This window comes from Osmerus mordax, chromosome 13 (assembly GCF_038355195.1).
Source record: "Osmerus mordax isolate fOsmMor3 chromosome 13, fOsmMor3.pri, whole genome shotgun sequence".
In the NCBI taxonomy this organism is placed as follows: Eukaryota; Metazoa; Chordata; class Actinopteri; order Osmeriformes; family Osmeridae; genus Osmerus; species Osmerus mordax.
In genome coordinates, this window is record NC_090062.1 from 14,490,587 (window position 1) to 14,505,883 (window position 15,297).

Consider the following 15,297-nt stretch of genomic DNA (forward strand, 5'->3'; position numbering starts at 1 on the left):
TAGCAAGAGGGAGCTTTGTAGCTTTACTGGTATGTTTCCTATATTTTGAAACGGGTTTTGCCCCCAAGATTACATATAAAAACTCCACTGGGTGTGGCCCTAGTACTGATGACAACAGGACAGTTGTAATTGTGAAGTGAGAAACTCTCTTGTTGGTAATCATAAAGTCCCATCTTTAGGACAGGGTGCTCCCCTTGCCCACTTGACTCGCTGCTGCCGTGTCTGATTCGGGCTGCTCTCTCCGCTTGATTGCATCCTAAAATCAATTACGGCTCATTGGTTTTGAAACTCTAAAACCACTTTGTTTGTTCTCCAGACCATGGTGTTACATGATTAGGAGCTAATGGATTTTTTTTAAGACTAAGCCACTCAAATTACAATGTCTTTTACTGAGGACATTAGCTTAATAGCTTCCAGATTAAGATTCCATTCCAACTCTGTTAAATACCATATAATACTTTATAAACTGTTCTGAGTCCATACCGCTGTGTTGATCTTCCAATGCTACCATCATCCTCATCACCAAGTGTCCCACAGAGCGATTGTACAGACCCCACCCTGCTCATTCTCATCATATCCAGTACTGCAGTAAACACAACATAATGACCACTGGAGGGCAGTATGGGCTCTCCGTGAGCTGGCGTGAAGAAAGCAAGAAGTGAAGCGAAGCCACTCCCACAAGGTTATAACTAAACTTCTTGTTTCTGTCTTTCATTCAGATCAAAGTTTGCATATGTAGACATGAGTAAATGTACCTTAGACCACTGTCTTCACGCCTTAAATACATTACATATCTTGGTGTCGAGCCCTGAGAGAGTAAACAAGTGAAGTGTGTGTGTGTGTATGTCTGCGTTTGTCTGAATGTGTGTACATAAATATGTATGTCTAAATGTGTGTGTTTGTGTGTGTGTGTGTACATGCATGCGTGTGAGACAAAGATGGAGTAGAGAGGCTCCAGGTGACATCATGCTGTGCTATCCCCCAAGAAAGAGAGCTAAAAGCTTGTAGTTACCTGAAGGGTCAGACAACTTCCACTGCTCCTCACTGTCGACAAGGGAACTAGCTTTCATCATCGCCTAAACCCCCCCCACACACACACTCACACTGGCAGGTGAGGGGCCCTATAATGAGGTGGACGGGGAAAACAACATGTGGAACAGACCAATCACAACCTCCATCCTCCTCTGTCCACACTCCTCTCTCTAACTCTCTCTCTCCAGTGTCCACTCTCTCACCTTCAGCCTTGCCTATCCTTTCAGAGGTTGCTCTCCTGCAAGAGCCTGCAACAGGCCTTCCATCCTCGAAAAACAATAAATGAGTCTCTTCCCTACAGTACATATCAGTGTTGGTACCAATCCTGTGTCCCGTAACAGTCTTCTCTGTCTGGTTGGAGAGGAAATTATGTTTGAATGAAAACTGGAACTGGGGCAGTGCAGTCTTTTCTGCTCTGGTGAGACCTGCTCAACTTTTTCAGTTTCGATGAGTACCTTAGCAGATAAGTAATCAATCAGCTAGCCTGCCTCCCTGCAGACCCTTCCTGAAGGAGACACTGAGAAATAACTGGACTTCCAGATGAGATGAGAGATTTTCTCAACGTCAGCCAACACACTGCTGGTCAATTCTGTCAATCAAAGCTGATGTGAATTTGTGTGGGAAAGAAATGAGAAAGAAGAGACCGAAAGAGGGGAAAAAGGAGGACGGAGATTTCAGACCAGGGGAGAACGAGTGTGAATGAAGTGAGAGAACAAGATCCATCAACATCATAATCCTCAACCTTTATTTTGTTCTCTAAGTTTTATATGATCTATTTTACAATAGTCTCTAAGCTCCACAAAATTAAATAAAAACTTCTGGAAACTAGAAGAGGAAGGCGGAGGGCCTTTTGTCTCTTAGTGACAGTTGGTGGACTAAAGGCTGTGCATTGTGATTTCCTAAACCCTCCAGACTCTGCCTGCCATGTTCCATTCACTGCTGGATGGCCATTAAAGAGCACCAGGGAGAAAGGATTTCAAATTTCACTGTACAATTACAGTTTTCCACACCACTACCACAGGCCGGGTGTGACACACCTGCTATCCGGGGACAGCCGCTGGAGGGAAAGATACCTCATTGAGGTGCAGGGAAGACGTCAGCGAGTCCTTCAAGCAGAAAGTGTTTCATCTCAACAGTAGCTCAAACTGATGGAGAGCAAACTGCCTAGAAGATGAATTTTCAAAATAACTGGTTTCATGGTTTGAGTAAAAAGCCTTCAGTAAGTGTGGTAGACAGTGCTGAATACATCAACGTATCTAGACTACAAGGGAAAACAGAGCACATGTTGAAGTGGTTAGCAACTGTGTTTCCTAGCTTTGGGAGGTCTCAAATGAAGATGAAGCCCTCACAGCCAGTGTTACTGTTTTATGTTGAGCCGAGGCAAAAATCAAAGGTTATGTAGAAGGATGTAGAATTTAATGAAAAACTTTGTGAGGATTTGTTGAAAGTTTAATAACGCCAACTCTCCTCCTCTTACCCCCAGACACAGACACACACACACACACACACCACCCCACTTCATTTCCTCTCCACGCCTCTCAGAGCAGTGTTTCCTGTTCGGCTCCTCAGCGATGCTATAAAGGGAGACGTCGGAAAGTCTGCTTGGCGGCGATTGTGGACGTGTTTGGTAGTGCAGCTTCACTAGCTTGGTTTGATGCAGGAGATTTCTTTCCACATCAGTGGATGGTACAGGCTGAGTCTCTGCAGGCAGGGTGACCCACTTTCCAGCGCTCCTGGTCTGTGTGCTGGGGATTTTTCTCGCACAGCTCTCTGCTGTTATCACCCCTCAGTCAGGAGGCTCGGGCTAGGCTGGGAGGCTTCCACGGCAACCAAGCCGGGGAGAGAGAGAGAGAGAGAGAGCGAGAGAGGACTCACATGCACCTGGCTAAAGGGAATTAATTGGATTCAGTATTTGTCGCCTTTGATGTGTGTTTGTAAACAATATAAGTAGTCAGCTATAACCATATGCCAACTTATCATGGGATGTGGTCATGCAGTAGGGATGTTGTTTCAGTGTTGTATAGAGAAAGGTTCTTCCTCAGGAATGATTATGGTCTGTATGTTTGATAGTGTATTCATGACAGAGACTGCCAGTATGGTCCTGCTGTAGCAGACAGGTGTCTCTCCAGCTGTCACCTGTGCACATCTCTCTAAGGTCACTGATCTTTATCATTGAGCCAGCCCACCCTATTAACACTCACACACAGACACACACACACAATCACACAACCCTCTGACAGAAGAAAGATCAAGCTGTCTGCAACAACCTTCATCTTTCCCCCACTCTCTGCCTCTCCCTTCTCTCTCTCGCTCTCTCGCTCTCTCGCTCTCTCTCTCTCTCTCTCTCTCTCTCGCTCTCTCTCTCTCTCTCTCTCTCTCACAAACACACAGAGAGAGAGAGAGTCTGACAGACACATGATCAAGATGCCAATGAAGGACCTGGATCTGCAGCAGACCATCAATGTCCATCAATAATATAGGAGCTGGACTGAAAACCAGTATTTACTTTTGGTGTCAAATTATTTCACAATATTGTGAAATTGTCTGTGACCCAGAGTGTTTGGGGCAGGGCAGTCTGCAGAAAGCTTCCCATTTAAGCTCCAGACACACTGCTTCGTGTTTTTCCACCATTATATAAAGTGAGGCACCATATGCCAAGATATGTTTAGGTGCAAAAGTGAGCACTAGAATTAGAGGATGGATCTCTTTGGATGTAATTACTACGATTCCCACACAGTAGGGGACACTTAGGCAAGGGGCGTCAGGGGAGGAGGGGCCGCAGGGCTTGTTACTAAGCAACCTCCATGTGTCATTGCATCAGTCATTAGAGGTGGTGACAGACAGAGCTGTCGTCTGTGCGTCGGCAAACAGACAGACGGGCTCTCCTTGCCTTCCCCATGATGTACGAGACTCAAACGTCCGCTTAGAAAATGGCTCCCGTGCTTGATCTACGGTGTCCGCGTCTGCGCCTGTTGTCATTGCTAATGCAATAGGCTGTCAGGAGGGAGGGTGATGTATCCGTCTGATGGCTACGGAGCTCGTCATTAACGCCGTCCCCACGCCAGCCTCATCACCTCGCGGGATGCCTCCTCTCTCAGGTACCCTTTGGCATTTTTTGATCATACCTTCTTTTAATCATTTCTCCAGCTCCAGAAAGTAAAACGAAAAGATGAACGAAACCTGGTCCGACTTTTATTATGTCCCAGTGTGTTGTGGTTGTGGTTCTCCTGAGGGGTTTCGTGTCTGAAGTGCACCGTCATCATGACTTCATTTGGGTCACACCGTCCACCTGAAGAAGAGAAAAGAAGAAGAGTAATAATGTGGTGATTAGTTAGTGAGGGGGAAAACTGCCACTTGATACCCAACCCTTCCTCTCCTGCTTGTGGGCAACAATGACCTTAACACCACCCTGAGGTTCCTAATCCACTTATTCCTGGTTGTTTATTCTGTATGGGTCTGGAGGCCAGTGCATGCTCTCTATTATTCATACCCTGAATCGTGGCATGTCACAATGTCCTGGCAGGCCACCGATAGAGCAGTTAGTGCAGCAGTGTGGGGCAGTGTGGGGCAGTGTGGGGCAGTGTGGGGCAGCGTGAGGCAGCGTGGGGCAGCGTGGGGCAGCGTGGGGCAGCGTGGGGCAGCGTGAGGCAGCGTGGGGCAGCGTGGGGCAGCGTGGGGCAGTGTGGGGCAGCGTGGGGCAGCGTGGGGCAGCGTGGGGCAGCGTGGGGCAGCGTGAGGCAGCGTGGGGCAGCGTGGGGCAGCGTGGGGCAGCGTGGGGCAGCGTGGGGCAGCGTGAGGCAGCGTGGGGCAGCGTGGGGCAGCGTGGGGCAGCGTGGGGCAGCGTGAGGCAGCGTGGGGCAGTGTGGGGCAGTGTGGGGCAGCGTGGGGCAGCGTGGGGCAGCGTGGGGCAGCGTGGGGCAGTGTGGGGCAGCGTGAGGCAGTGTGGGGCAGTGTGGGGCAGTGTGAGGCAGTGTGAGGCAGTGTGGGGCAGTGTGGGGCAGTGTGAGGCAGCGTGGGGCAGTGTGGGGCAGCGTGGGGCAGCGTGGGGCAGTGTGGGGCAGTGTGGGGCAGTGTGGGGCAGCGTGGGGCAGCGTGAGGCAGTGTGGGGCAGCGTGAGGCAGCGTGGGGCAGCGTGGGGCAGTGTGGGGCAGTGTATAGGAAGACTTCCCAGAGAGGCTTCTGATGTTCCCTGTGGAGGCCTTGTGTCATGTGTTGATTGCCTTCAGACAGAAAGCATGCTTTGTGTGTGTTTATGTCTGTGTTTCTTCGTGTGCTCATGTGGAATAGAAGACATCGGAAGGCAGGAGAAATGCAGTCATGGCTGCCAGCATCCGCAACAGGGCTTGTCGGTCTAGGATAGGACTGTTCAAAGATCTCACCGTAGAAGGAGAGGAAGTCATCATTGGATTTCAATGGGCGACCAAAGAGAGAGAGCATGTATGTGTGTGTGTGTGTGTATTATATGTATGTGCGCCTCTAGTGTGTGTGTGTGTGTGTGTGTGTGTGTGTGTGTGTGCCTCTTGTGTGGGTCTGACAGGCCAGGTGTGCTCTGTGGAGTGTGATGGTCTGATTGCACTTGCCACACCACACCGCTCACTCTCCAGCCAGTGAGCTGGCTTCATCAACACAGCCAGTGAGCTGGCTTCATCAACACAGCCAGTGAGCTGGCTTCATCAACACAGCCAGTGAGCTGGCTTCATCAACACAGCCAGTGTTCTGGGCTATTTCAGGAAGAGGAAAAGAGAGACGAGAGCACTGACCGCGACACCACACTGAAACACAATGTCTAAAATGAGGCATGATATGATGCATTCTAAATTCAACCCACATGCCCAGGATTCAACCCACCACTGATAATAAAGCTCAAAGCCCTTCCTCTCACCTACAGTAGCTGTCGGGAACAGCTGGCTCTACGATAAGGAAACACACCAGTCAAATGACATGGGTTAGACGCACGTTTTACCAACTTGTATGCCATTTTGTTCTCCTTTTTCCCCCTAGAGCATACACTGACAGATATGCAGTCATGCTTTTCAAACAGAAGCATATGAACTGTATTATTCCATCCTAGAGGGATTTTCCAGCATATTCATGACACCAGTCCATGTATTTTACATCCATGAGGCAGTCGGAGCCAGTTTTTCATTTGGGGAGACGCTCAGATCAGACCTTCAACCTCACACACCTGCAATCAGAACAACCAATTTCGTGGAAGGAAAACGGAAGCTATTTTTCCTGGCTGATTTGAATGGTTTCTTCCTGGCAGTGGTTTTGTATTCATCAGCTTTCATCAGCTAGCGATCCCAGAGGGTCTCACTGGAAAAGCGGGCTAGGCCTGCCCTTCACTTGGTCTGTATTTGTAATGAGGAGAAGGGCAACCAAGATAAACACAAAGTGCTCGATCGTACTTGAGAGGCACTAGGAGAAATGGTAATGGAGATCCATGGGTTTGTATACCTACAGTTTTGATGTTATTGTTAGGATGTATACACTGGGCTGGGCTTAGCTGGGCTGGGTTGAGCAAGGCTAGTCTAGGCTGGGCTGGGCCCCCAGTGCCCCTACTCATTAGGCACTACAGGTACATAACGTATGTAGAGGGTCTGTGATTGTCCTAGAGAGGAGGGTACCTGCCTCTCCTGGGGTAACAGACGAGCTGTGCTCCGGGAGCAGCAGAGACCCAGCACAGCCAGCTGATTGATGGCCCCAGCGTCCTCGCCCGAGCCTGGGATGATTATGCAGGCTGCTCCCTGGACCTGGAGGTGCACCATGCAGGTTAGTAGAGGGGCTCCACCACTCTCCAGCCAGCCTTATGGGGACTGTGAACACATGAGCTTTGGGCTGCGGCACCGGGGTCTAATCCCTCAGTAGGGGCAGGATCCTTACACACACACAGCGGGTCGGGACCCTTTGGTGTTTCTCATCTGGGTGTCTTGATGTGGGGTTGCACTGGGCTGTTGCACAATGGCAACACTATCAGCCTGGGGGGAAGGGAGGAGAAAATCCATTTGGGATAGCATCCCTCTACATAGCCTCTCTGGGGTCTGGCCGTGTCATTTTATGTGCCATGTCTGTGTTTATTAGGCCTCAAGGCTACATCTCAGCAGCCAGAGCCAATATCCCGTGACCTGTGAGAGATTACATCAGGTCTTCTACAATGGCTTGGTCATAGCCATCTTCATTTGGAAGTCAAATCGTTGCGAGTTAAGAGGCAATTAATCTTTATGTGGGCGGTCTCTCTGACATGTCCTAACTCAAGCCAATTTACACAACTGTATTTCCTCTCTGAGGAATATGGGTGCGATTCAATCAGGGCGAAATCAAATTAAAATCTCAAAAACTTGGTATTGTTCGAAACACTGCATGCAATTTTGCAACCTGCAGTCTTTGTCCCACGTGAGATGTCAAATCCTCACAACATCAACAATATCTTTGATATTATAGTGTTTTCCTTCGAGCGTTGGATTGATCCATTTGCTCGATTAGTCTGATACCGTGTCCCGCTCCTCGTTCATTTTGTTTTATTACATTTTGAATTATTAAAACAAATTTACTCCCAACTGAAATAAAAATCAATCCACGGATTGTTGTCTGGAAGATATTTTGTTGATGAAGTGCAGCTCTCTGAGAGCACGGAGATAAAGGCTGAGAAACGACTGCACTCTCTGCGCACGGTGACCTTTCGCTCGTCGTCATGGCTCTCTCCTATTCTGGTTCCGCACAGCAATGGCGACCCCCGTCGAACGCCACCAACGTTTTAACGACGCTCTAATGTCCCATCACTTCACGAGGAAGGAAAAACAAACACAAACAAACCGTCACCCACGCGGCCGTTAACGACGCCCAGGAATGATCCGCGGCCTGCTGGGCAGTTAGCTCTGTGTTCGCCCAGGCCTGTCATTTTAACGAGCTGTTCTAACGTCTTCACAGCGTTTCCTTTTTAATAGACTATCTTAACCACTGGAAAATATCACATCAAAGCTTCAGAGAGATGCAGAGCAGCCAAGTCAGTGATTTTGCTGTCTATTAGCCACCACCACCAGAGGGGTAGGGATTCAATGCCTTATCGGTTCAGCTGTTTGAAATTGAATGCAGAGTCTGTGGAGGGGGGTAATATATGCATGACTCCCCGCATGTCAAGCACCTTCTATGTGTCTGGTGCTTCTGTACGCCTCTGTGCCAAATTATTAATTTGTGAAAGACGATTTGTGATCGATAGCTTCTCTCCCTTGCAGGTTTAAATTTATTCCGTTCTACGGTTGTCCACGGATTTAGTCAGGATGCTAAAAACTGCCGTGGAGTTGTGCATTGCTCACGGGGAACCATAGAAACACAAGGGACCATCGTGGGCTATGGTTGACAATGCTAAACACAGCGCGTGTCTGGGAAGCACTCTCATCAAGGTGGTAAACATGTTTTATAGCATGTTACATTTGCTGGTGGACTTGCTGGAATGCAGTGCTGTACATGTGTGTGTCTGTGTCTCGTCTATGCTGTTGTAAACCTCATGCTTATTAAAAGCTGTGTAGGGTCTTGTTGCTCATGTATAATTCAGGCCTCAGCTTCTCAGATTAAACTCACATGCCTACACACACACACTGTCAGACAAAGACGTACAGCTGAAAGAGGGCGGGGGGGTGAGTGAATTCAGAGCACAACGAACTGTGTGCTCATACAAAAGGTTTGCAAACCTTTTGGCATCTGGCATAAATGCTTCCAATATGTCTAAGAAGACCCTACTTACTGACGCAGCGAGGAGAGAGACAGGTCAGGTTGAGAGTGATGAAGAAAGTGTTTTGTCCGTCTCTTCATAAACGGAGTGACTAAGTTCAGTTAAGTTCTGGATTTTAATACGTATTTATCAATCTGCAGATTGGGAGAGAAAACCAGTCTTCTGACCATAAATGACAACACAACACCAAGCTTAAATCTCAACCAGGTCTCTCTCCGCTCCGAAAGCCGGAGGACCATCTTTTATAGGGCACAAGAATGTAAACATAGATTGTGACAGTCAGGCAGGAATGACGTTACAACAGTCTCAGAGAAAAAGATTCACTGCTCCCAACACATAACAACTCTCACACTAGAGAGTTCATAGTTGGAGCTCTCCTTGTAGTCATGACAAGGACCGTTTAGCCAGTACTTTCTCCTGACCCCGAACATCTATTAACCTGACACATAGACACAATATACTGTTATTAATAGCAAGCTTACATGATAAACATACTAACTAGTATCCAATGACTAGTTCTATTGATTAGTGATTAATGTAAGCACACAGGAAATCCCAATTTCTTCCCCTCACACTCCCTACAGAGACCTCGGTGAGATCGGCAGGCAGGCAGGCAGGCAGGCAGGCAGGCAGGCAGGCAGGCAGGCAGGCAGGCAGGCAGGCAGGCAGGCAGGCAGGCAGGCAGGCAGGCAGGCAGGAACTAGGTGTCCTCCAGACCTATCAATCCTCACAGCAGGGAGTGGGCCACCAGCCTGATCATCAAGCCAGCCGAACAGACAGGTAAACACAGTGACACATCTGAACCCCACACAATACCACAGGAGAAAATCAATACCAACACCTGCACTGGAAAAATGATTTCTGCTGAGTGTGTGTGTGGGGGGGGGAAACACTGCGATCTTGCTGCTCTCTGCGGGCTGGACTCTGGTTGCACTAAATGGTCCATCAATGCCTCAGAATCAGTCTGACCAGCTCTGTGGTCAGCGGGCGGTTTGTCCTCTTCAACCCCCTGTGGTAAAACAAAAGAAAGCCATCCCATAATAATTCTGAGAGGATCACCCTCCTCTCTGCTTTCAGCCATCGTGGACCGCACGGCAGCTGAAAACCCTCACAGCAGCCAAGATCTGCGTTCAGCCCGGTCGCTCAGTCAAAGTGACTTTGGTGTCGTCTTACACACAGTTAGATCTTATTTATTTATTTTCCAGTTCCCAGGACTGGCTGTTATTGAACCCTGCCAATGACAGAAGAACTGAAGTGAGTGCAGAGAGAAAGGCTAGTGGAGATGATATATCATAGGAGGAGCAGCTCCTCACCGTGCCGTCGCCTCTCCTTATCTAGATTAATGACCCACGCCCACGCGTTCACTCACAAACAGGCTTGCCGGGGAAAAAGCACCTCGCTACCACACTGATCATACTGCGACGCCACATGAGCCCAAAGGTGCAGATCTAGGTTGCGTGGAGTTGGAGTTTTCCACGTACTGTCACGCCTTCAGCAAAGCACTTCTGCACTCGGATTATAATAAACTGGGCCCATAGAGGCAGAGGGACCCAGCTCAGACCCAACAGAAGCTCTGCCACAGCTTGGAGGAGAGCTTGGTGGCTATCTCCAACACCATCTGCCACGAGGCGTTCATGTCCCTTCCAGACGGATCAGAACCAGGACGGACTGTGGCGGCCCAACATTCGGGAGCAGGTTTTCTGCCGCTACTAAAGGCCTCTCCTCGCCCCACACAAGCTGAGTAATATCTCTGCCTTGACATTTATAGTCAGTGGATAAGATTAGGAATTCCTGGTCATAAGCCACCATGTAAAATACACCTGTCACTGTTGAAGAGTGCATTGATACATACCTGATTTTGTAATAAGCGTTGTGTCATTCTGATACACGCCAGATTTGTGTTTTGGGGAAACGCACACACATGCACACACATGCACACGCTATACACACCAGACAGTGTGTATAGCGTGTGAAAGGTGGTGGCGCTCTGATGATTATGATTAATGGCCCCACTGTCATTGTGTGACAGCGATGGCTGAAAGCCTGCATAGGTTATATATTCCCTCTGAGAACATATGTCAACACATGGGGTGGGAAAGCCAGCACAGGGATTAGAGCTGAGAGCTTCGGCACAATTCATTTGCATCCATGGCGCTGGACAAGCACTGGAAATAAATCTCCAAATGTTCACGACAAGCAGCAGATACCACTTTGTCACTTTATATGGGCCACTTCAACAGAGAGCTCATATTGTATAAGACCTTGAATAGCAGGCAAATGAAGAAATACCAAAGGACACCACTTTCAGGTAACATCACTTCAGGGTTCTATAGAGACACACAATCGTTGTAATCTTGAGACTGAGGTAATCCTGTGTGCCAGGGAGTACGGGAATTTAACAGATTTCAAAGGACTATAGGAGAGTGGACCGCAACGCCCCCTTAGCACTAATTACTACAAAGACAGATGGCTGCTGCAGGCCTCTCCTCCTTTCTGCAGCCTCTCAGCCCGGCAACCTGCAGGTCCCCGGACCCTCTCTGGCTACGCTGGGCTTTGTTGCACACGCACCACTTCCCTGACTGCAGCCTGTCATCCGCTCGACCTACACTGACGGCTCTCTAAGGACAGATGGACACACATCAGAGTAGAGGAGCCGTGTTGTTCAGCGCCGTGCACACAGAGGTCATTTCCTCAAGTCCTTGATGGAGGAAACCTCCCCGTGGTTTATTCACACCCTGTGTGTGTGTGTGTGTGTGTGTGTGTGTGTGTGTGTGTGTGTGTGTGTGTGTGTGTGTGGGAAGCGTGTGTGTGTGTTTTGTGTGCTAAAATTGCCCTCTCCTTGCTGTCTGTGTATTCCTTCAGCTGATTTATGAGTAAAGAATACAGAAATAGACTCTCTGTTGTTTTGTTCTTTGTATCAGCTTCTGGTTTGCAGTCAGCTAGTGGAGAAAGTCCTCAGGGATTTAGTTGGGGATTTTGAGATATTTTTGCACATCACTGAATCTCACAGATTGTATGAACTGATGAATAAAACCATCCTAGTAGGTAAGAAGTCTAAAAACGACTATGGTAAAACCATCCTAGTAGGTAAGAAGTCTAAAAACGACTATGGTAAAACCATCCTAGTAGGTAAGAAGTCTAAAAATGCTTTCCAATGGTGTTAAACTGAGAAAGCTATACTTTCAATATACAGTACGTCCACCCTAGCAGTTTCAAATGTTTTCTCTGGGTAGTCATTAACCTTCTACATCTGAAAATGAAGAATGTTTTCTTGTAATGAAAAGCCAACAAGAGATTGCAGCAAAAATTCCATGTGTCTGTTTGGTAATTGCCTTGAGACTACTGTCTTTTGTTCGAAAATAAATAACTGTTCATTTTTTTCCTTTTGCTGTCATGCGTTTGCAATAAAACTGTCAAACAGCAGAAGCAATTACACTGCGACCAGATCTCATAGCGGTACAATGTCTGGCTGCACAGTGCAAGACTTCACTCCAACATCTCATCTATCAGGACTGAGAGGGACCAGCGCTCGGTCCCACACTGAACACAGAAGCCAAGTCTGCCGCCAGTGTAATGACTACAGCAGCTTTCTCTGTGCTTAACCACTTTAACATATTTCTCTGTGCCTGGTGTCTACAGTGTCTATCTACAGCACTGTATGTTCAAATCCTGTCAAAGCTTCTTTTTTTTTCTTTGTGGCTCTTACATTAACTTCATTTGCAGTTAATGGGCACAGCAGACTTGCCTGTGTTTAATGGCAGGAGCAGAGCAGGAGCAGCTCCTGTGAGCAGAGACAGATAACTGTAATTACAGCCGAGAAGACTGGCGAGGGAGACACACACACACACTCACATGAACACACACACACACACTCACATGAACACACACACACACACTCACATGAACACACACACACACACACACACACACACACAGGAACACACTTACAGGAACACACACAGGAACACACTTACATGAACACACACACACACACTCACATGAACACACACACACACACACACACACACAGGAACACACTTACAGGAACACTCACATGAACACACTCACATGAACACACTCACATGAACACACTCACATGAACACACTTACATGAACACACACACAGGAACACACTTACATGAACACACACACTCACATGAACACACTTACATGAACACACACACTCACATGAACACACTCACATGAACACACTCACATGAACACACTTACATGAACACACTTACATGAATGATTTTGATTTGATGAACACACACACCAGCGCATGAGTAGGGCACAGTAACTGCCCGCACACTGTGCACCTGCCCAAGTGTGCTCCACACACAGTACTGTACACACACACACTAACACTTACAGAATGACACACACATGAACGTGCACACCTACACATGCAAACGTACATACCCACACACACACACACACACACACACAGACATACCCCGGCACAATGATCATTTGTGTGAGTGTGGTGCACACACTCACACACGTCCATTCACACACCTTTGTGGGAGCAAGACACCAACACACGCTCCCCTCCCTGGGAAGATGGTGCAGAGGAAGATTTATGACCACAGAGGGACGAAAAAAGGCACTGAAGGAGGAGAGGAGATGGGGAGGGGGGATAGCAGGTGACGGAGGAAGATTGGGAGTGAAGGAGAGCGGGGTGGAAAGGTTAAGTCTGGGGAAGTGTGTTCCACTGACCCTCTGGGTGAAGTCAGGGGTGGCAGAGCCCTGCCTGAAGAACTAGGACAAGGGTTAGAGATGGGTGACCCATGCCCCTCGGCCCAGCTGCTCATCCTGTGTCCCCCGACCCCCCGCTGATGCACTGTGTGTCCCTGGCAGCCTGCCGTAGCCCTGTGCTCCCAGCAATAGAGGCCGAGAGTCACACGGTGGCAAGCAGAGCCACCTGAAGGAATCTGCCAGCAGTGGGGGAGGGGACCACAGGCAGGTGGTTGAGGCCTGAGACAGCCCATCAGCTGGGCTGGTCTTCTGGGACAACACCTGGCTCCATAACATTACCATATAGATGGGTGTGTCCATCCATCAACGGCTTGTTGATTCTGATCTTGATCATCATGTCTTATGCTTGTCCTACGCAAAGTCATTTGGCCCTAGAAGCTTTTTCAGTGATTTATCTCCAAGTACTGTCAGCTTTGTAAATCAGTTGTGTGTGTGTTTTTGTAGTGTGTGTGTGTGTGTGTGTGTGTAGGCTTTGATGCCAAGGACAGAGATGAAAAACTATAATTCAGAGATGGATCAAGTTTTTTTCAACCCATAATGACAACTAATTAAGCACACCATGAATACAAGCTTGATAGCTCAAGTGCCATAAGATCAGGAAGCTTCAAGCCAACTAGCCAATCAAGGAGTCAACAGTTCAAGACAACAAACTAATCTGGAACCAAATGCTTCCATTTCAGGCCAGCCAGGCAGAAGTAATGAGTCATTATACAGATACAGGATAATTTATAACCCATATAATTATTCATAGGTAAATACAGTCAGTTTATCTTGATAAGGGAAGTTAATTTCTCTAAATTAACTAAAGTAACCAATGTACAGAGAACTTCAGTATTTTCTTATGAAGACTCTCAGGTAAATCATTAACTTTTTCATTGGGAAACAGGATCAATTATACACAGTAAATCCATGGCTTGCCACAATATAAACTCAGGGAGGGAATACTATCTATGTCTGCACAGGGCAAGACCAGGGTCAAGGGTCACTCTCAACTACTACCAGTTAGCCTAGTACATACATTACCATTAGTGTGTCCTTCAAAATGTGCTTCTGATGAGCCAGAAATTATGTATAAGAATATGTATGCTGTATAAGAGAGGGAACCTAAGGTGAAGGTTGACATGTTCTTGCTTTCAGCCGAGGTAGTGTGATCCTCCTCCTCCTCCTCCTCCTCCAGGTCAGCGCAGGAAACTCACTCATCAGTTTCTAGGACCAGATCTGTCCTGAAATGTCAAATCATTGCAGAGAGTAATAACAGAGGCCTAACTCCTGAATATGAAAAATTTTCCCAGACATATGTAAGTGAAAAATAAGAGCGCTCTGGATAAGAGCGTCTGCTAAAATGTAATGTAAATAAAGTCATCTGGTTTGTGGCACTTCCATAATATGGATGGATGTGATGGTGCGGTCAACTGATTGATAGGACAATATTGTTTCTGTACGGAACCACGGCAACATTGCTTCGGTGTGCGTACTGAGACAGCATGCAGAAGCGTTGACGTGAATCGGTGACGTTAGACTTGCAGGAGAAGCGTTAGCTTCAAACGCTGCACAGCCAGAGTGCTCGCATCAGTGGGAGGTAGATGGATTGATTTCTGAAGGCACCATGGATCTGGGACTGAAAATAGCCCTACACTCTCTACCTCCGATCGCACTGTGAGCAAAGACAACAGGATGACTTTGACAAACAGGCAGACTTCCCTGTAGGTCTCCCACTGAGCTGACTTCACTGATGACCGGGGTGAAGCCTGCGGCTAGAATGAGAAAGCAGCTCAAAT